At 40.5% G+C, this 21,043-nt stretch overlaps 1 long non-coding RNA gene across 1 annotated transcript; it reads left to right on the top strand.

Moving 5' to 3' along the window:
- Positions 1–2,749: 2,749 nt before the first annotated feature.
- Positions 2,750–20,410, top strand: LOC123023829. Its single transcript, XR_006414816.1, has 3 exons — positions 2,750–3,274; positions 3,925–4,098; positions 20,178–20,410. It is a non-coding gene; the product is annotated as an uncharacterized LOC123023829 (long non-coding RNA).
- Positions 20,411–21,043: the final 633 nt, after the last annotated feature.

Below are 21,043 nucleotides of genomic sequence, written 5' to 3'. Positions count from 1 at the left end.
GCCAAATTTTGGCAGCAAACCATAAAAATGGCCTAAAAAGGCTGCACCTGTCTTTCAGACAAGTTGCATACCTTGGACTTTAGGTTGGCATCGTGGCCCAAATGTGGAATCAAGTGACCTGCTCCTCCCATAGGATTCTAATCTTACAGGATTTTGGACAGCTGGGAATGCAAATCAATCCTATTACTAATATGGTAAGATCCCAAGGGTATGGAATGGGCTTCCACGGGAGGTGGTTGAGGCCTCATCAGTGAGGGTGTTCAAGGGTAGGCTAGACATGCACATGGTGGGCATGTTGTGAGCGGAGCTGGCTGGAGGTCAGACTAGATGGCCCAGGAGGCCCCTTCTGACTTGCTCTGTTTCTATGTTTCCATGTTCTCAAATGGAAAGTTTAATTTGTTTATTGGAATTGCAACCTTCCAAAAGAAAAGGAGGTGCATTGCCGTATTTGCATGCTTTAGTCTGGATGGATTACCATTGTGAGAAGACTGGTTTAGCATTGGAGCAGCCCCAGAAGTCAGTCCTGTTCAGTAAAATGCCTTTTTCTAGAAGACAAGTTGTTCCTTCACACTCACAAACAGAAAATGTCAGTAAAATGGAAGAGAGCTTTCTGCTTGCTATCTCTTGAGATTGTTCTTTGAAGTCTCTATTCTGCTGCACAGAACTTAGAAGCATAAGGTACTTTCTCCACTAAGTTTGTATCAGCTATTAGTTCAGGGCTTCATTTAGCTAATCCTTACAGATTGGAAAGCCACCCGCTGCAATGTAATTGCTCATAAAGAAATGCACAGACGTTTCTAAATAGTGCTATTTTTGAGGCATTATGCAGATATTCTGTCTTTCATTTAAGGGTTTTCTTTAATAAGGAAAGATGGGTGAAGTATTGGGATAGGAAAAATTGAGCTGATTATGATGTTACCAGGACCCCAAAGAACACTCCATGATGAAGAAATGCGAACGCATATAAAATTGTTGTCTGCAAGCACCCTTAAAGCACAATCTTATGCATGTTTAGACAGAAACAAATGGGGTGACTGAGGAATTCTTGGAGTTGTAAGGGTTTTTCCTGTCTAAACAAGTGTAGGATTGTGTTGTCATATAACATTGTTAACTGCAAGAGCTTGTAACTCCCTTATCCTTTCTCTTGAATGCTTTTAAATATATAATGGCTGGGTTGCATGACACCTGTTCGCTGATTTGCCCTGTCACGTGGGTATTAGTGAATATGCACCAGCACCTTCTGCTCACTTGGAATGCCTGCCTGCCTGCCTGCCTTTGTCTTCCCAGATATCTGCATGGAGATGACCCACACAAGTAAAACCCAATGTGCCTGGGCAACTCACAAATACATGAATGCTCAGTATCAGTAAATAAATGCTTCAGTGGTTGAAGATTTTCTGATTCTTAGAGCAAAAGCCATTCACAAGGCAAGACAAATTTTTGGAATTATTCTCATTTGTACCTACAGAAAAGCCTGCACAACAAAAGACAAAACCGTTGGAGGATTACATTAGCAGCCTTGTAGATAAGAAAGGATTATCGCCCTTGCAAAGTAACAAAGAAGAAACTAATTTTGGAGCAGGATCTGGATTATTTGTGTCAAAAACTAAGTGGCACAATATCATAATATATCCAACATAACCCTATTTACTCCATATGGACCAGAACTACAAGAATGTCACGTGGGCTGTAACCCAGGGGAACAAGTTTAATCTATCACTCCTATAACTTTACAGGAGAAAAGCTAGGAAGACCTACATATCTGAGGCAGAGCAGTGATAGGCAATTTTGCATTCTAGTATCTTTCTAACTTACTGTCTTGCATTGTGCCAACCCCCACATTCCCCCATTCTGTTAATTGAGTGCAAGTGTGTCCTTGCTGTTTTCCCATGCATGCCTTGTTATCAATGCTGCCTTCCCACTTAGCCAACATAATAGCAGCAACTCTACTTGGTTTATTGTTAGGCCAACAGCAGCTAAAAGAACTGGGTGTTAAGCTAATTCTGCTGTTCTGTCCTGATCCTCTACAAACCAGATTTCTCTGGAGAAGGGTTTTGAACTCTACAATATACCCAACTCCCATGGAAGACCTGGAGGAACCTGCAGTGGAGCAAAATCAATCGGGGACACCTAATTACACCCTGCCTTGATCCCTGAATCACCTCCCTTTGTTCCCAGGGTCTACAAAACAAAGGAAGCAGTAGATCTGGTGAAAGGAGCACCCATTTGACTGCTAGGAGGCCATGTCATGAGGAATCAGCTCAAGAAGCGGAAGCTACTCTGGGGAAAGTTTGCTCAAGAAAAGACCTGGCTGTCAGCTGCCTACCTTCTCACCCGCCACCCCCCCCCATGAATGTGTCACTGCTGTAAGAGTTCTTCATGCCATAGGATCCTGCTGGTACCTGAATTACCATTACATTCGTTCAAAAATGTTCCTGTCAGCTTAGTGCTATGTTTTGATGGTACAGACTTAGTAGCTATCTCTGTTATCTAATGGGAATGATCTGTGGATTGACTGTACTATTACTGCAACAGGAAGTGTCTTTGCCTTTTCATAAAAACAAATAGTAAAGCACAGGAAATTATTAAGACCTTTAAGGAATACTCCTCTCTGCTGGGTTCCTCTCTCTCTTCTTTGGTTGCACCTTTGCTAAATAGCATGTGTGGTTGGACTAAACAGAATTGAATTATATAAATGGTATTCATGAAAGAAATATCAGTGCTTAACAAATCTGAGCACAGAATATGGATAGAAATGCTATTGCAAAAGGAAAAAAAAATGAAATGCTTTAAGAACTCTGCAAAAGAAAGCCAAGTAGATTTTGACACATTTTGGAAGTTAATCGCTGCTACTTTTCCTGCTCAGAACTGTAAAGCTAGCATTTGTTAAATCTTTAAGATGCCTAGGGTAAAGGACAAATCCTTTGTCCTCTGGAGACCAAAAATCACTTAACATTCACCTAGCGCTAACCTGACAAGCTTTTGTAGCCTTGCAGAAATTGCATTTGGCCAGTAGATGGAGCAGCTGCAGCGGGGAGCCACAAATCTTCAGGGACACCAGGGCGAAATCATTCAAAGCAGCCGAGCCGCCCATCTCCCTTGACTCCCCCTTTGCTTGTCAGCAGCTGGACGCCTGACAGGGACTGGGGAAAAGAGCAGCATGGGAAGAAGGAAGAGGAATGGCGCTGAGCCAGCGTTCCACACAAAGAACGAGCGGCAGGTTGAAGTTTTTCCAATGCAGTGTGTTTCCTGCTGATGACAGCTTCAGCCAAAGGTGGAGAAAAGGGGACCTCTCACCTTCGGGGGGAGGGGAGGGCATGACTGCAGGATCCCCCAGCCTACAGGAGTCAGAAGTGCGTTAATGAACTGTAAATAGGGGCACGTGCATGCAAGGACAAAGAAGGATAGGCATTCCAGGGGACCTCCTCAGACATTCTCCTCTGAGCCCCAGAGCAGGCATACTGGAGCTGGTTTTCAGTGCCAAGGCACATGAAATATAAAAATGCTTTTATGCATATATAAAATGCTTTTTATTCACCACCACCACTCACTAAGTAACTGTTGCCTGCCCCGTCTCCTCTCAAGTCAGAGTGTGCATGTGTATGCGGGCTGGCCTAACACATTTTGCTGCTTAATAAGATGCTCTCTCCCTCCCCTCTATCCGCTTAGAGGAGCCTGGCAGCTGAATCTTGCTGCAGCGCTGGAGCAGCATCTTCCAGCACCTGAGAGCAGTGGGCCAGCTTAGGGGTGCAGGGCAGGGCAGGCAACTCCTCCCTGTTGCTTGCCCTCACAGCACCTTCTGCCTGAGGCAGGGGTCTCACAGCCTACAGGTAGGGCAGGCCCTGTTGTGTAAGTTCTTGTGTGTGTTAGACATAATGCCTGGCATTCCCACCCTAATTAAATCCCTTTTCTCTTTTTTTCCAGAAGTGCCACAAAGCCAGCATTGTGCAAATATACTTGGGGTGACCAGTTTTATTTCCAGCAAATGATACTATGTTTGAATGGTTGTGCATGACGGAACTGAGAGCAGCTTCATTAGCTGAACTTCAGCTGGTCACATTGAACAAACTGTCAGGCCCCACTTGCCACCCAGAAGAGGTAACCCCATGTTCAAGTGTTGAATAAACAGAGCAGGGTGATTCCAGACAAGTCTTTCATGGTGTAATTGCCTTACCTCAGTCACTGAATTTTATGTTGTATAGTGTCTAGACACTGTGGTCTTCTAAATGGAGACCTGTGCTTTTGCGCTATTATTTTTTACTTACCCTAGAAAAACCTTTGAAGGCCAAAACAAAAAGAATAAAAGGAATAGTTGCACGATGCCTTTGGATTGGTGACACTAGGATCCCCTGTTTAGAAGCACCTGAGCAACATATGAGCTAGCATTTTCTTTGGAAAATTTGCCAATTTGCTTCTTGTCATAGTGGATTCACATGTAGCAGCACACTGCAAATATCCAGGGTTGGTCCAGTTCACATGGGAACTATTAAAAATGAATAAATGTAGGAAATGTTGCTTTGGTCAGAATCTCTCATGGCACTTGGGAGGGAGAGGAGAAATAATTAACAACAAATTTGGAAACTTGGACCTAATGTTCCATCTTGCATTAAACCTGGCATTGCTTTTGCAGTAAACTCCGTATTGCATCAGAATAACTGTCACAGCTTGTGAGTCTTTCATAATATTGTTACCAGACTGGCCTAGTTCCATTCATGCTATGTTTATTGTTCCTGAAATCTCAGTATCTTCAGCACGATGCATATTTACATCATCATGCAGAATTCCTACTCATTTTCTGCAGGACTCTGCTTTATAAGTAAGGAATTACTAAGCACCAGAAAACTTGGAGTTAATCCTGTTTAGTATTTGATATCCCTCTTACAGAGTTAGTGAATGAATTCTTTACCAGGAAAACTTTAAATATATTCTCTCCTTATTTCAGTCATTCTGTTTTTGCTGCGGTCACTTGAAAAAGACAGAGGTAATATCTGTGCTGTCTAGTGTAGCCCAAAGTCAGTAGCAGCAAAGCTTCATGAGCCTAGAGCCTTTCATGTTCCGCTCTTGGAATTATCCTCATGGCTACTACTGATGTGACATGTGTGGACTTATTTTCTGCTTCTCCTTGCATCTAGAGGCCCAGAAGAAGTTGCAGGCAAACCTATATATGGTGAGGTTAATGGATTCCCCTGTCAGATTAGCTACTTCTGGCATTAATTGTGGTTACTGCAGACTCCTGAAATACCTGTAACTGCCAGATGTCTGAGGAGAGAAGGCAGTTTCCAGGGCCCACAGTAAAATAGTCCTTGTGCAGACATGCCCTCCTCTATCATATTCAGAAATTTTCTGTGTCACTTTGAGCAAATGCTTTGATATAGATAGACCGATGATCTACCAAATTACTAAAAATTACAAAAGAGTGCTGCATTCAGATAACTGGATAACTTTAAATGGATAACTTTAAAACCGAATGAAATGCTATTGCTATTGTCTTCCTTAGTAATATGGGTGTCTTTTATAAGTTATTCTGTCTATCTGGTAACTGCTTTTCTGGAACTTTGCCTCCATGGCTAGTATAATAGGTAAGGGTTCCATTCCTTGGGACTTTCCTAGGTAATAAACTCTCATGCCGATTATCATGGAAAGTCCACATGTTCCATTCACACGAGTTATTTAAATCTTACTCCAGCCACATAAGAGCCGCTCATAGAAATACAACTCCTGTGTGATTAAGATAATGCTTATAGGGCTTCATGAACCAAAATTTTGTTGCACACATGCAGTTGGACCCCATCCCATGCCCAGTGCCAAATAAAACAGCTTGGAAGGGAGGATTTTCCTGGGGAGAGGGGGAAGTATCTGAACAAAGAGTTAAACACTCTATGTTCCACTACTTCTGTATGCAAAACAAAAAACAATGCCCCCCCCAAAAAAAACATGTTCAGGTTTAGTTGCACATGTTTGTTTTTAGTGTATAGCTTGCCCTTACTCTTATTGATTGTGGGTATCTGTATTTTTAGTCCTATGGACTAAACAGTAGTTCAGTGGAGTTCAGTTTGGGAAAACTCCGAAGCAGAACCAGGTTAAGCCACCAATTCAGCCCAAGTTGAAGGGATGGGTGCTCCTATGGCTTCATTTTGCCTTTTAAAAACATGGTATCAAATCTCTCACTGTCTTGCCTACTAGTGCTCAAAGAAAGTACATCTAAGGTTGTGCTAGTCTGTAAAATGGTTATTTTCCTGAATAGTTAGGGAAGACTTTGCCCCTTGCACTAACGATAGCTTCCCAGATTCATCCACTTCCATATGCCTTTCCTATTCAGAACATCAGAATTTCCATGCTACATCTAGCCTACAGTGCATTGAGCTCTGCCTTCTGCCTCCCGATAAGTGTGGCTAGGCAGATCCCACAGGCAGGCTGACAAGCAGGAAAGTCATCATGGCAGTATCTACCACCTGCTGATTCTCCCCAGTGTCTGGTAGCATAATGCTTCTGAACAGGAAGCTGGCAGAAACAGTGCCAGCAGGCGGCATGCTTCTGGGTTTAAATAGAGTCAACCTGACTTGGCAGCAAGTGCCATGGAAGGAGCTCGTGTTGCATCCATTTAAGCAATTGGGTGAAGCAAGGCAAAGGTAAGATTCCAGGGACACAGCAGAACTGTCTTGTCCATTTAGCACCTCTGTTGGTAAAGCAAACACTGGGAGTCACTGTGTTTATTTACAGAAACACTGAGAGCTTTCAGCAGCTTATCTACTGTAGCCAAACTTGAAGTGGGGGGGGGGGCGGGTGGAGAAAGAAAGGGGGATGGCTTTCTGTCTCTGGGCATGAAGATGCTGTTTGAATTGCTCTCAGACAACCCTTAACAGCTGGTTATAATTATGCACTGCAGCTTCAGAGGAAGTTGCTGGCTGTGGGGAGTGCACAGTGCTTGGCTGCAGCTCAGCTGTTCTTAAGGGCACACAGTAGAGATATGGAGAATCGGGAGCCAGTGGCATTAAACAGAAGGAGAGGGTGAAAGTCTAATTATCTCCCACTTGAACTAGCTCCCTTGTTGAGTCATTACATGTTTGTGAGAGTCCCTCAGCATAAGTATACCCTAAGTGAAGTTAGATGAAGGAAAGGGTCATGTTCAGCTGCCAGAAATTCATAACACTGGGGGCTGAAACTTAAAAGACAAAAGCATCTGCCTCTATCTAAAAGCTTTGTTTTATTCCCCTAAGGGGGGGTGTGTGTGTGTGTGTGTGTGTGTGTGTGTGTGTGTGTGTGTGTTTAAAGCTTTTGTTAAGAGGAATTGGGCGGAGAAAGCCTTGTATTAAGATGATATTGGAATGGTGACTTCTGACCTTAACATTTCAAATCGCACAGCTATAAACAGAACTCATGAAAATTTAGCTATTTTGCTTCTCAGCAGGGATCCTACAAATACTGTTTCCTGAACTTAAAATATTTTTAGGCTTACATCCCTCTTCCCCTACCGTCCACTCCCTCACTTTTCAGTTTGAATTGTTTGAAATATCCTTGAAATAAAATGTCAAATTGTTTGGTACACTTGTCCAAGGTCACTTTAGAATCAGGCTTAATTTTGAGCAGAATGGAGATAACTTTTATACTAGATTTGAATGGAAGATAAATGTATTGTGCAGCTCCAACTGGTTTCTGAACCTCTGAAATCAGTCTCCAGGGAAAGGAAAGACTGGCCAGCGGATCGATTATGTAGTCCATAGGGTTGAAACAGTAACATAAATTACTGTTACTGAATTGTTACTAAGTAGCATTATTGTTGAGTGGCATATTAACAAACAAGTATTAATAAAGTGTTTAGAGAGCTAAGGTTATGTTGTTGTTAGTCATGAAGTAGTGTCCAACCCATCGCGACCCCATGGACAACATTCCTCCAGGCCTTCCTGTCCTCCACCATCCCCTGGAGTACACTTAAGCTCACACCAACTGCTTCAGTGACTCCATCTAGCCAGCTCATTCTCTGCCGTCCCCTTCTTCTTTTGCCATCTATTGTTCCCAGCATTAGGCTCTTCTCCAGGGAGTCCTTCCTTCTCATTATGTGGCCAAAGTATTTTGAGTTTCATCTTCAGTATCTGGCCTTCTAAAGAGCAGTCAGGGTTGATCTCCTCTGGCACTGACCGGTTTGATTGCCTTGCGATCCAAGGGACTCTCAGGAGTCTCCTCCAGCACCACAATTCAAAGGCCTCAATCCTTCGGCACTCAGCCTTCCTTATGGTCCAGCTTTCACAGTCATATAATACAGAGAGGACTTCTACAATCTTGCATTATGTAACATGTGGTAGGAAGAAGGTAGATCTGTAGCTGGGTGATTTCACTAGGTGAGCAAGCATTTTAGACTTACAGTTGTTTAGCAACAGGTGCAACAAGTTGAGTTCCCCTTCCCTGGTCCCTGATAATGCTGTTTAAATGAAGAATGTTTGGTGTAACCTGGGCTGGAGGTTTGTGCAGAAGGCCTGCAAATTCCTTTCAATTCCAGTCCCCTAAACAAATTTCTGGGCTCATAATTCTTTAATACAAAGTGTACGTCTTTAGTACTGGGATCTGGCTGATGAATCTTGGGATTCTAGTGAAAAACAAAGTAGACTGCAGTAGCCTGAAATCTGGTATCCTGATGTAGCATGCTTTTGAACCACTTCGCATCATAAAAATATAACAGCTTCATGCCTATGCAGTAACTTAGTCTTTTAGATGCCACGTACTTTTTTGCCATTGTTGGTCATAGCAATAACCTCTTTTGGTATTTCTAATATAACTGGATTTCAAGAGTTTTTTTGTTTCTTTCTTTAAATAATTTAATATAACTTTCTTGTGGCTGTATCCTGAATTTAAGGAATTTCCTTTATCACGGGAAACAGTACAAGGGTATAAATATTGGGCCTCAACACACTCGGTAGATTAGACCTGTAGAATGTGTGATCCACCAAGTCAAATACAGCCCTTGGTCAGTTATTTATTAAAATGCTTCTGCACCATTTGGGAGATTTTCTTGCGTGCACTGCTACCCCCTATGGGTAAACCGCTCCTTCTTTAGCCCCCAGCCCATCAAAATGCAATTTACTTGATTCTAACCCTGTCTAAAAGTACTTCAAACAATCACTTCTCTATTTCCTCTTCAGAACACCACCAAGCAGTCACTATTAAATAGGCTATTAATTCAGTAATACTTTCAGGCCTGTACAAATGTATTATAGCCTCAGAGGCCACACAGAGTGCTTAGGAAAAAATATTACAGTGCAGGAATAATTAGGCCCATGGCATTTCTTCACATAGCTTAATATATTTAAATTCTCACATAGTTCACATTTACATTCCTGGTTCAAACTTTTGGTCTTGCCATTTGTCTGGGACTGCAAAAATGGAGGGAGGGCATCAAGCTCCTGAAAGGCCACTATGGTTAGATTCATTCTGCATGTAATGGTGGCAGATCATGAGTTAAATTCACAAGTCACTGAGCTTGTAAGTTGCTGCCATTTTAGAAAAAAAGAGAAGGCAAGCTGGAGCAGACCAAGGATCCAGCCAGTTCACCATCCCATTCACACAAAGACCAACCAGCTTTCTGTGGAAAACATGAGTGTAACAGCACTTCCAGCAAGTGGTGTACACAGGCATACTGCCTCTGATACTGGGGGGTGGGAGTGACATATAGCCATCAGGACTAGTAGCTATTGATAGTTTCCTCCTCCATTAATTTATGCAATCCCCTTTTAAAGTTGTTCAAACTGTGCAAGTGAATTCTGTAGTTTAACTATGTGCTTTGTGAAGAAGTTTTTTTTCTCTCTCCTGAATCTCCTCCAGTTAGCTTTGCAACTTAAGGAATAATCTCTAATCAAGATAATTGGAAGTTGCACATTCAAAATGCTGATGGCATGCATTGGGTGGTATATGAATGAATAACATAATATGATGATGTGTAAATAGGGCCTACATGAGCTGTAATAAAATTGGGGGTTCTGCAGGCCTACTCCAATATTAACTCATTATAAAAAGGTAAAGGTTTCCCCTTGACGTTAAGTCCAGTCATGTCTGACTCTAGGGGGCGGTGCTCATCTCCATTTCCTAGCTGTGGGAGCCAGCGTTTGTCCGCAGACAGTCTCCGTGGTCATGTGGCCGGCATGACTAAACACTGAAGTGCGCGGAACGCTGTTACCTGCCCACCGAAGTGGTACCTTTTTATCTACTTGCATTTGCATGCTTTCGAACCGCAAGGTTGGCAGGAGCTGGGACAGAGCAATGGGAACTCACCCCATTGTGCAGATTCGAACCGGAGACCTTCCGATCACCCAGCACAGTAGCACAGCAGTTTAAACCACTGCGTCACCTGCATCCCTTAACTCATTATAGACTACTGTAATACGTTCTTTATGGGGCTTCTCTTGTAGCTTTTTCAAACACTGCTGTCACAATACAGAAGCCTGATTAATTTCTAGCATGGCCTGTATAGAAAGCATCTAAAATTCATCCTATAAGTATGGGAATGGATGCTGCTGTTTCTGGGCCAAATCCAAGATGCTTTACAGTCTGGACCTGAGAGAGCACCTCTTTTCCTCAAGATTTCTTTGTGTACTGTTATTCGATTTATTTAGACAGTCTCATTGTTTATTTGGATGTGGGTGCTGCTTTTTCAGAAATGACCCCGACTCTAAAGTTAGAACCATCTTTCTTGACCTCTTTGAGTGTGCTGTTTTAAGATTTGGGGGTGGGGGTTAGGATGCAAAATGTTAAATGCAGAAGGTACAAATTGACACATGCCCTGCTTCAAATAGATCCATAGATCCTAAGTAGCACTTGTTGGATTCCACCCACAGTATGCAGCTTACTCTCTTATAAGTAAATGCTTGGGATCAGGGCCACTGCACATAGATAGGGGAAGTTTAAACCTTTCCCCCTCAGTTGTTTGACTCCTAAATTCCTCCAGTTCACCCACTGAAATTTTTTGAAAGTCTCTCAAATGGAAGGGGTGATGTTAAAACTTCCCACCAGCATACAGTGATTCTTACTTGGATCAAGCTTCCATGTGATTACTTGTAAGGGAAAAAAGAAAGGGTAGAAGGCATGCTTTGTATTTAGCCCTCACTCATGTAAGCTTGTTGTGGCCAGTGTTTTGTTCAGTAGTTATGACTGGTAAGTTTGGCTGCTGTTGTCTGATTCTGCAGATTTTATTTCAGATGGCATTTTTTCTTGCTTTGAGAAGTTTGTACTGGACGTGAGTTATAAACTTCCTAAATAAATAACTGAATACTTAAATCCCTCAGCAAGTAAAGATAACCAGCAATGTCTGACTTTTACAAAGGCTTATTTTCATCCTTTACTTTCTATCTGCATTGTTCTTGCTTCCTGTATTGTGCCTGTTGTAACCCTATCCACTTTCAGTTATGATTTAATGTATTGAGTAACCTAGTGAATGTAAAATGTTCAAACACCAATTTGCCAGAGGACATGTTAACAAGTGCAATTAAAAAAATCAGCAATCAGTGATTTCTCAACCCCAGCCTTTTTGGAAATAAATCTCTCTGCTTATTAGGAAAGTACAGCACAACTAAAATTGCAACTGGATGAATAGCCAACCCAAAGCATCACATGCTGTCTTTAAAGTACATACGTTTGCAAGCAAAGCTGGCTTTTGTCTGGCCATTCTTGCCCTTCAACATGATTCTTCCAAGCCACACTGCAAGTGCATGTGTAGTGGTCAATAAATGCATTGTGGTTATATCTCTGTAAAGGTTTACTCAACAGACAGTAACAGAACTGTTATATGACACCAGCAATTCACATAGAGTTGCTTTGAAGTTGGTTCTAGCTAAAACAGCTGGAAGCATCTTCTAATCTCTAACACAAAAGATTAAAGCGGCTACTTGGCTATAAATAAGCAGCCCCAGGCCTGTGTTATAATGCTGCTGGTTGTGTGGAATAAACATTGCTAAAAGCACAAAATGAGTGGTGACTAAGGCCCATGCAGGTCCTGTGCCAACACTGAAATAGGAGGCTATCTTTCTGGAATTATCAAAAGTAAATTCTGAGTGCTGAATATTTTGTTTTGTAGCTTCTTCGGCAGAGCAAGAAGATAGCAGTTAAGCACAATTTTTTTTTCTCAGATCTAGATCCCACCATTTCCCCAAAGAGCTCACGGTGAGGCTTCCCTCATGAGGGGCACTTCATTTGATTTTCACAACAGTCTGGTGGGAGAGGTAGAGCTGGGAGCATGTGGCTGATCTGAGGTCATTCCATGAGCTTTATGGCAATTAGGGTTTTGAACTGAAGCCTCCCATTCCACGGCTATCACTTTAACCCCCATGTTACTCTAGCTCTCAGACAGTAACAGTTATGTCCTAATCTTATTTACTTGAAAGTCCCACTGATTTCAATGCAGTTCATCATGTGTGAAGCAGCCCTGAGGCTACTGCATTAATTACTTACCTCTTAATTAAAAAGTTGACACTATTCTAATAATGCAAAAAGATTTAATCCACATTAATAACCTGGAATGTCAATAACTATATGACAGTTCAGAGCACGGTGTCTGCAGGATTTTTTTCTGGGAATATGTGCTGATGGTGGAAAAGTGGTTTAAATTAGTGGGCTGGTTCACATGATCAAAACAGCATCATGGCATAAACAAATCGTGGCTGCTTGTTGTGAGCTGTGGTCCATGCTAGATGCAATTTGCATATAACAACCGATGCACTGTTGCAGAGTTATTTGTGGGTTGATTAACACTCCAATAATGGTTCAGATGATACTATATACTGCAGCCAAGCTGTGATTATGCACTTTGTGCTTTGAGATACAGTGGCTGTTTCTGATCTTGTAAACCAGATCAGTGACAATCAAAGATATGTACTAAAATTCTGTATTAGATATTTAATGGGATGAAAAGAATGACAATTCTTCAAAGTCTTGCCCCCATTTTATGGGCTGTCAAAAGAGGTGAACTATATTAGCTTTGTTCTGCTTTTGACTGAATTCTGCCTCAGTCTTTTCTTGCCCATCATATGTTATATGAAAACAGATGCAACCAGACAAGAAAATTAGTGCAATATTGCATTTATTAGGATTTCTAAAGGACACTAGATTAAATCAAAATTAAGCAGCTATGCCAATGCACAGTAGCAAGATAGAATTATTGCCTGCCAGTCATTATAGCATATGGCAGTAATATTTCTGCAGAGTTTGTAAAGTAATGCTACTTGTTTCCACTCACTTTTCATTTCATTAAATAACTGCAAGCCCTGTAATCTGTCAGATTTTTTAAAAAACAGTCCCTTAAGTACTCAGTCTGATTCAGGGGCATTTGAAAAAATTGAACTTGTGCCTGTGGTGATAGTCTTCATTGTTAGTGATTAAATAGATATGTTGTTTCCAGAAACCACAGTGTTTTGAAGCACCTTAAAGGCTAACAAATTTATTATTGGATGATACATTTTGTTTATCTTCAAAGTGCCACATCATTCTTGGTTGCTTTTGTATGGTTACCTCTCTGATAATTCATTTTCAGAGAGTCTCTTAGCAAAATTAGGATTAATTCCACACTTTTGCTAGTGATAATATTGCAATCAGGGTCAGAATAGTACAGAAAATCAGACATTAATTTCTTTCTTGTGCATTAGGGTTTATAGCGCCATGTGTCTGCCTGGTTGCATATTGAAACCATGCAACCTGAGCAAAGACCCGTCAGAGCTGAAATACACGTGGGAGTATTTGACATGCTCCCTAAAATCTGTGCCATTTGCTAAAAATAGTGTGCTGTTATTCCTTTAAAGTGCTCCTGCGTATCCTGATCACTAAAAAAAAATCACTGGCAGCACCACACATTAAGCTGGGAGTTGTTCTTGTTTTATTCAGCTGGGGAGGGGACATAATTCAATTGCAGAGCACTTGCTTCCATGCAGAAGGGCCCAGGTTTGTTCTCCAGCATACCCAGATAGGACTAGGAAATGATCTGCACTGAAGTCCTGGAGAGCTGCTGCCAGTAATTGGCTAGGTCCAGGCAACATGATAACCCCACCATAAAGGGTTGAGAATGGGTTGTCATTGAAAGGTGACTTTTTGTTGAAAAATGGACTATCATGCTGTCTGAACCCAGCTGCACTAACAAACCACACTTTGTGAACCATGATCAATTTTTGAAGAAGCCTTGATTTACTGAGAGCCAGGGAGCCTTTTGGCTAATGGGGTGGGTTAGAAATCCAGTCAGTCATCACATGATATTTCTATATCTGCCCATGATTTAACAAGAACCAATACTTCAATGTGGGCTATTTTGCTGTTCGAAGTCAGCAACTGTTAATCATACTGGGCTTGATGAACTGTTGGTCTCATTCAGTATAAGGCAGTTTGCTATGTTACTATTTCTAAGTAGATGTGTATTCAGGTCTACAATGTATAATGAAGTAAATGGCACTGGAAGAACATAAATATATAATACCAAGTTTCTACATGTACTACAAAATACCTATTGTTACCCTATTAGGTGGCCCTGCAAAATAACCATTTTCTTTCTGTATTAATCAACTTAAAATATGGAGATTCTCTGCTCCCCTGGTGTTTGGCACTTCCTGCTAAGGATGTTGAAAGCATAGCTGAAGCTTCAGAACTCAAAGATGTTCTAATGGTCTGTTCATTTAATAACATCATTGTGCATGAGAAAATGCAAGGAAAATAAATAACTGTGACAGTTCAATTTTTGTTGTTGTTTAGGGATGATTCGTTATGTTTCTCAGCTATTGCTTTGCTTTCCCTTATACATAGGGCTTAGATGTATTCATAAGCATGTGCCTACACAGGACTAGCCATTGACAGGAGAACACTTTGTGATATGATGCCTTTGTATGCAAATGCTGGAGCTTCTGTGACAGAAAATATTGCAGGAAGATTTAAGGCACAGCAAGCCACATTGGAAAATCTGCTGTGGAAATACTGACACGAGACTTTAGTTCACACCCATACTGTATGTACCACATAAATTCACTTCCTGCAGAAGCATCGTGTCACTAATGGGGAGCAGGAATGTCTTTCTGGCCCCACACCTGGCATGAGCCCCATTCTCTTCAGTCCATCCACTGTACATACTGTGAGGACCAGAGCTAAGTAAGTCGGATGGAACTGTTCAACTAGCAAAGTGTCAGATGAGATGAAAGGCTTTATAGTCACAATATCAGCACCTCCCCTTCTTGGGCCTCTGTTAATTCATCGCTCATAGCTGGGTCTTTTGCTCCTCTGGGGTGGACCCTTGGCATCTGGCAGTCAAATAGGTGCTCCTTCAGCATTTCTGTGTCTTACCAGGCCCACTGTTGGAAACCCAGGTGATGAGATCAAAGACTCGAGGCAAGGCTGAACATAGGGTCAAAAGGGCAGTTGGGGGACCCTGATGAAGTATCCCTCTGACTGAGCACCCCAGGCTGCCTTTCGTCTGCTGAAGGTCCTCCGGGTCTTCTTGGGAGTTGGGCATTCTGTAGACTCCCCAGCTCTCTTCCTCTGGGGAGGTCTTTTCAGCTCCAGGGCTGTGTGGGATATTCACAACATGCTGCCAGATCAGCCCAACAAAATTCATGCATTACTATGATCATCTGTAGTGTTTCAGATTGCTGCTTGTGTTCTGTTTTCCATGTCATTGGAACATGTCATTCCATGTGCTTCCTGTGTAGAATGGATATAAATTCAAATGAGTGTAGATAATCTCTAGGCCATGTTCTCCTTTCTTTTACTACAGCTTACATCTTCCTGTTGGTTTTTTTCTTTTAAACAAGTGATCACCCCCACCCCTGTATACTTGTCACTCTTTACAGTACGATTGTCTCCATGTTTACAATTCACTGAATGTCTGTTGACAGAATATTGTGCTCCTGGTTTAGAATTTTCATCTAAAGAGGAATTCAGTGGCTTATTTCCTACCAAAAAAGGGCTGAGGAGAATGTATTACTTCAACTGTACCACATCTGTATTGGTGTACGATGTGCCTCTGGGACCAATTTGAAGTGCTAATTATTGTCTTCAAAGTCTTAAGTCATGTATCCTTTAAAAAAAAAGCACCTTAGCACCTTCCTTCCTGTTTTTCTGATTATGAGCTGAAACTTTATTGCTATGTTCCTTCATCCTGATCGATCTATGTGCTTTTCATTATTAAGTTGTTCTGCTAGTACAATTAATCTGAAACTGTTTGTCTTTACCAAACAATTAGAATAATGCAATACATACAATGTACTCTAGTCAATAATATATCCCCTCTTTGACTCACTTAAATAAAAGATATACATATTGTCATTCACTTATGAGTATATATACAGTATGTTTCTTAAATCCAGTTACTAATAAATAATTTTCTCTGTATTTAGCCATACATTTCTGATAAGTTTGATTAAAACATAGAAAAGTTCCTTCTTTGTAGTGCCATGTGTTATAGTTCACTACCCAAGTAACTTGAGTTGTGTTTCATCAGTTAGTGGGGAAAAAACAACATCCCCTAAACACACACTTTTAACATTGTATTTGAATAATTTGTATTTATTATTTCAGGTGGTTTAATTGTGTTGCAGGTTGTTGCTTTGTAAAATGGAAACAAGATACTAGAGTTTATAAAATAAGATTCAATCCAGGCTAGCATTAGTAGGATCAAAGGGGGCATTTGAGGGTTTGCCTGGAAAAGTACTCAATCATATAAGTTGTTTCCAAAACAGGATCAAATCACTATGCTTTTATATTTTATTTTACAAGCCCCATCTAAGTTATGATCAACAGCAGTTCCTAACTGGGGCAAAAGTGCCCTTGGGTGCTTTGAAATCCAGTAATGACTGCCATGATTCCTCCAATCCCATCTACCAGATGCATAACGTAATTATGAAATATGTACAGTCTTAGCTGACATTAACTCAAAAGAAAGAAGTACTCTGTGTAAGTCTTCAGGTATATTTGCCACATGTGGACTTTATCACCTACACAAACCCTATGATTTCTTAATGACTCCTCCAAATGGTTGCTTCTGCATCTGTGGGAAGCAGGGTAGGCTGTGCTTGGATGTCAGGTGGTGAATATAAGATGCACTGGATCAGCGCAGGAGATTCTGCTTCAGTGTACGGAGCCAATTGGATTACTTTTAGAACATGAGCCTGTAAGCCCTGAGTTCCCAGCTCACCTCAGCTCAATTTCCCAATATAATAATTAAGCTGTAGGTTTTTGTTTTTTGAGCATTCAGAGTGCACACTGTTTTGTCTTAATTCTTACAATAAGCCAGTTAAGTGAGGTTAGTATTATGATCCGTGTGTTGCATATGTGGGGTTGAATTTCAAAGTGGGAGCACAGGGGGAACTTCTTCATATATTACTTTAGGGATAGATAATGGTAAAGATAACATTTCCAGTATAATAATGAGCTAAATAAATGATAAAATCTTGCAACTTCAACATCTCAAAAATAATATATATTGAGGGTTTGTGGTTATTCAGATATGTATACAATGCAATCAATTGATTGGTTAAAAGGCGGGTGATAAATCAACCTTTTTTTTAATTGGATGACAGCCCAGTAACAATAACAATCTATTTTGTAGGATAGTAGGAACTTGTGTAGATATTATTGCTAATGATAATCAATGGCCTACTTTGGATCTTTAGTGCTACGATTCCATGAATCCTGACTTAAAGGAATGTATATAAAATAGAATGTAGTGGTTACTGAAATAATCACTATCAACTCAATTATATAGGTCAGAGGCCAAGGACTGTTACAATATGGACAATACAGAACATTTCTCAGGATTTTCCCCCTTTGACTTCTGGGGAAGAGTGTAACTGTTATGTTGCTAGAGAAATTAACATTGAGTTTTAGGTTTCATATTAACCTTCCAGCTTGCATAGCCTGGATTGTGTCATCCATTGCTGGACATATAAGCCAATTAATTATTGCAGACATCTACCAGAGCAAGTACTCAGGAGGTTAATCTGTTTAATTGTGGACCCAAAATGTCTTAACAAAAGCTGTTTGCAGCATGTCTGGCAGCACCTGAATCTGTGGCAGGCCAAAAACAGTATAGTTCATTCACGTAAGTGACACACTGTGCATGCTGTCTAGTAACCACACATGCTTCCAGATGGATGGCCCCTAGTGCCACGAGTCAAAAGATACTGTATAATTATTCTGTCTTTCCTCCTTTAATAGAGGTGGGGTTTTTTTTTGTTTTTGGTAAAAAGAAAGCAGACAAAAGCTCTGGGAAAACATAGGGTTTCAAGCAAAGGATGGCAACATATGGGGACTTACATACCTATCACATTCTGTGAATGAGGCAGAGTGATGACCTTCGCTGGAACAACCCAGGAGCAAGAATCTGGCCTAGTCTATGTGGAGACAGTTGACCAACCCAGCCTTTTCCACTTGAATGCACAGAAGCCCACACAGTTTCACAAAACTCCCATTGATATTAGTGTTTCTTTTCTTCCAAGTTACCTATTTAGAATCAGAGTGATAATAGGTTACTGTAAAGACATAATTTGTTAGCTTTTAATTCACTATTAGATGAACAGATTCACCCGAAATTTATTTATTTATTTATTTAAAACATTTTTATGCCACCCCCATTGCAACAAAGCCTCGGGGTGGCTTACAACAAAAACAAAGTTATAAAAATATTAAAACCCAGTGCATCTCGGCTTAAAAATTTTAAAATCCTACAAATAGCCAATAAATTAACACTTAACATAAGTTTTAAATAAAAAGGTCTTAGCCTGGCACCAAAAAACAAATAACGAAATTGGCTTGATTGGCAATCTCTTTTAGTTAATTTCATTTCTATAATAATCACAATAATCAGATTGCAGTAGTGAGCATAAACTTTCAATATCAAAACTCAGACTAAAGCTAAAAAGATCACTAGTAGAAGCATAGCAAATACAACTTCAATAACATTCTTGAAGAATTTAAAGTCCACATAAAGAACAAGTTTGCATTACTGAACTCCGCTGACTGAAGAGTTATGGACTGAAACCAGAGACATTATTAAAGAATGCCAAAAAAAAAAAAAAAAAATCTGCAGCAAAAAGAGAAAAAGCCTGGATGGATGCAGAAGAAACACAATTGCTAAGAAGAGAAGCAAAAATTGACTGATATAGGGTCAGAGTCCTGAATGCATCTTTGCTCTAAAATCGTTTGGATGTTAATAAAACACCCAAAATAGATAGGGGTACCAAAAGAACTATTAAATGCTGTAGACTAAATTTCAGATACAGAGACTGAGATACTGAGAAATGTAGTAACTATAGAACAATTGCATTAGTTCTTTTTGCAAACAAAGTGATGTTCAAGATATTGCAACAAAAAGTTTTGGAAGACCTTTAGAATCCTGACCTTCAAGCAGGATTCCAAAAAGGAAGAGGTACTCAAGATCATATTGCAAATAGAAGTTGGCTGCTAGAGCACACCAAGAATTTCAGAAGAGGATCAGGCTATGCTCTGTCGACTATAGCAAAACCTTTGCATGGATCACAGGAAACCTTAAATGGTTCTGAGAAATGGATGTACTTCAGCATTCGATGGTCCTGATCTGTAACTTGTATCATAGACAAGAAGCTAATGTTAAGGCAGAATATGGAGAAACTAAATGGTTTCCTATTGGCAAAGACTTCATACAAAGGTGTATTTTATCTCCCTCTCTGTTCATTCAAAACATTACAAGGAAAGCTGATTTAGGATGAGAGGAAGTAAGAGTAAAAAATGGCATGTTTATTTAGGCATTGTGTGAGGAGTGCTGACAGAGTGGGTTGCTGGTTCTAAATGTGTAATGCAAAGGATTGGGCTACTGGGGTATGATGATAGAATGGAAAGTTTTGAGAGACTGTAGAAGTGCTTTAGCAGGGGATGCAATGTTTTACTAGATGATTATAGGAAGGAGATAACCTTATTTAAACAGTATTTTAAACTCTTAATAGTTTTTTTAGTTTAGTCGCTCTGTTTGGTTTGTTTTGTTCTATTATTGATATTGTTGTTTAATTGTCCTTTTAAAAATTGTAAGCCGTCCTGAGATCTTGTATAATAGGACGGCATACAAAAGCTTTTAATATATAAACAAATAAATAACTGAAAGCGAAAAAGAAAAGCACTACACTCTAAGCAAGAAAAGATGGAGGGATAGTTACTGACTAATAGTATGTTTCTCATTCAGCTTTTCTTTCATCCAGGCTTCTGTTGAAGAATGGTGGTTGGTGATGACTGCTCTACAGAAATTGCTGAAGCACTGGATCTGTCTCTCTACCTCTTCCCATGGTTCAGGGGGTTGTTTTGCAGGCTGTATGCCACAGTGTGGGGTGACCAATGGATCTATGAACCCCACTGGAAAGGCACATGGGAAAGTAGCATACAAGGTGTGACACAAAAATAACTGGATTAGTAATAAAAAATATTTATGGATGAATTACAGCATTCTGAACATTGTCACCTTCTATATACCCCCCTCCCGATCTCTACACCACTCCATACGTATTTTCCATTGATTGAAACAGTGCTGGAAGTCTTCTTGTGTGAGGCTCTTCAACAGGCTTGCCGTTTTTGTCTTCACTTCATCCATTGATGCAAAACATGTTCCCTTCAGGTCATTTTTATTTATTTATTTATTTATTTATTTATTTATTTATTTATTTATTTTTATTTATTAAAACATTTCTATGCCGCCCCTTGCCAAGGCCTCGAAAATCGAAAATTTTTGATTTTCGGGAACAAGTAAAAATCACAGGGAGCTAAATCGGGTGAATAAGGAGGATGATCAAGGACAGGAATGTTTTTTTCCACTCAAAAACTGCTTTACGGAAAAAGCATCATGCGCAGGAGTACGATGTTGATTCGCTGTTCGATTGTCCCCCCTCCAACATTATCGTGGCAACACGTGTAGCGAGTGTAGTTTGAATACTGACTGGGCTATTCATAGGATACACCTAGCCAGTTGAGGGTTCGAGAAGGCGTTTAGGAAGAGATACAGTTCTATGATGTACGTCTAGCCAACCTCCAGACCATTTTCCAGGAAAGCCCTAAGCGCAATCCGGTTATTTCT

This window comes from Varanus komodoensis, unplaced genomic scaffold (genome assembly GCF_004798865.1).
Source record: "Varanus komodoensis strain SLA01 unplaced genomic scaffold, ASM479886v1 scaffold21, whole genome shotgun sequence".
Taxonomy (NCBI): Eukaryota; Metazoa; Chordata; class Lepidosauria; order Squamata; family Varanidae; genus Varanus; species Varanus komodoensis.
The sequence above is the reverse complement of the archived record's forward strand: the minus strand, read 5'-3'. Positions and strand labels throughout refer to the sequence as shown.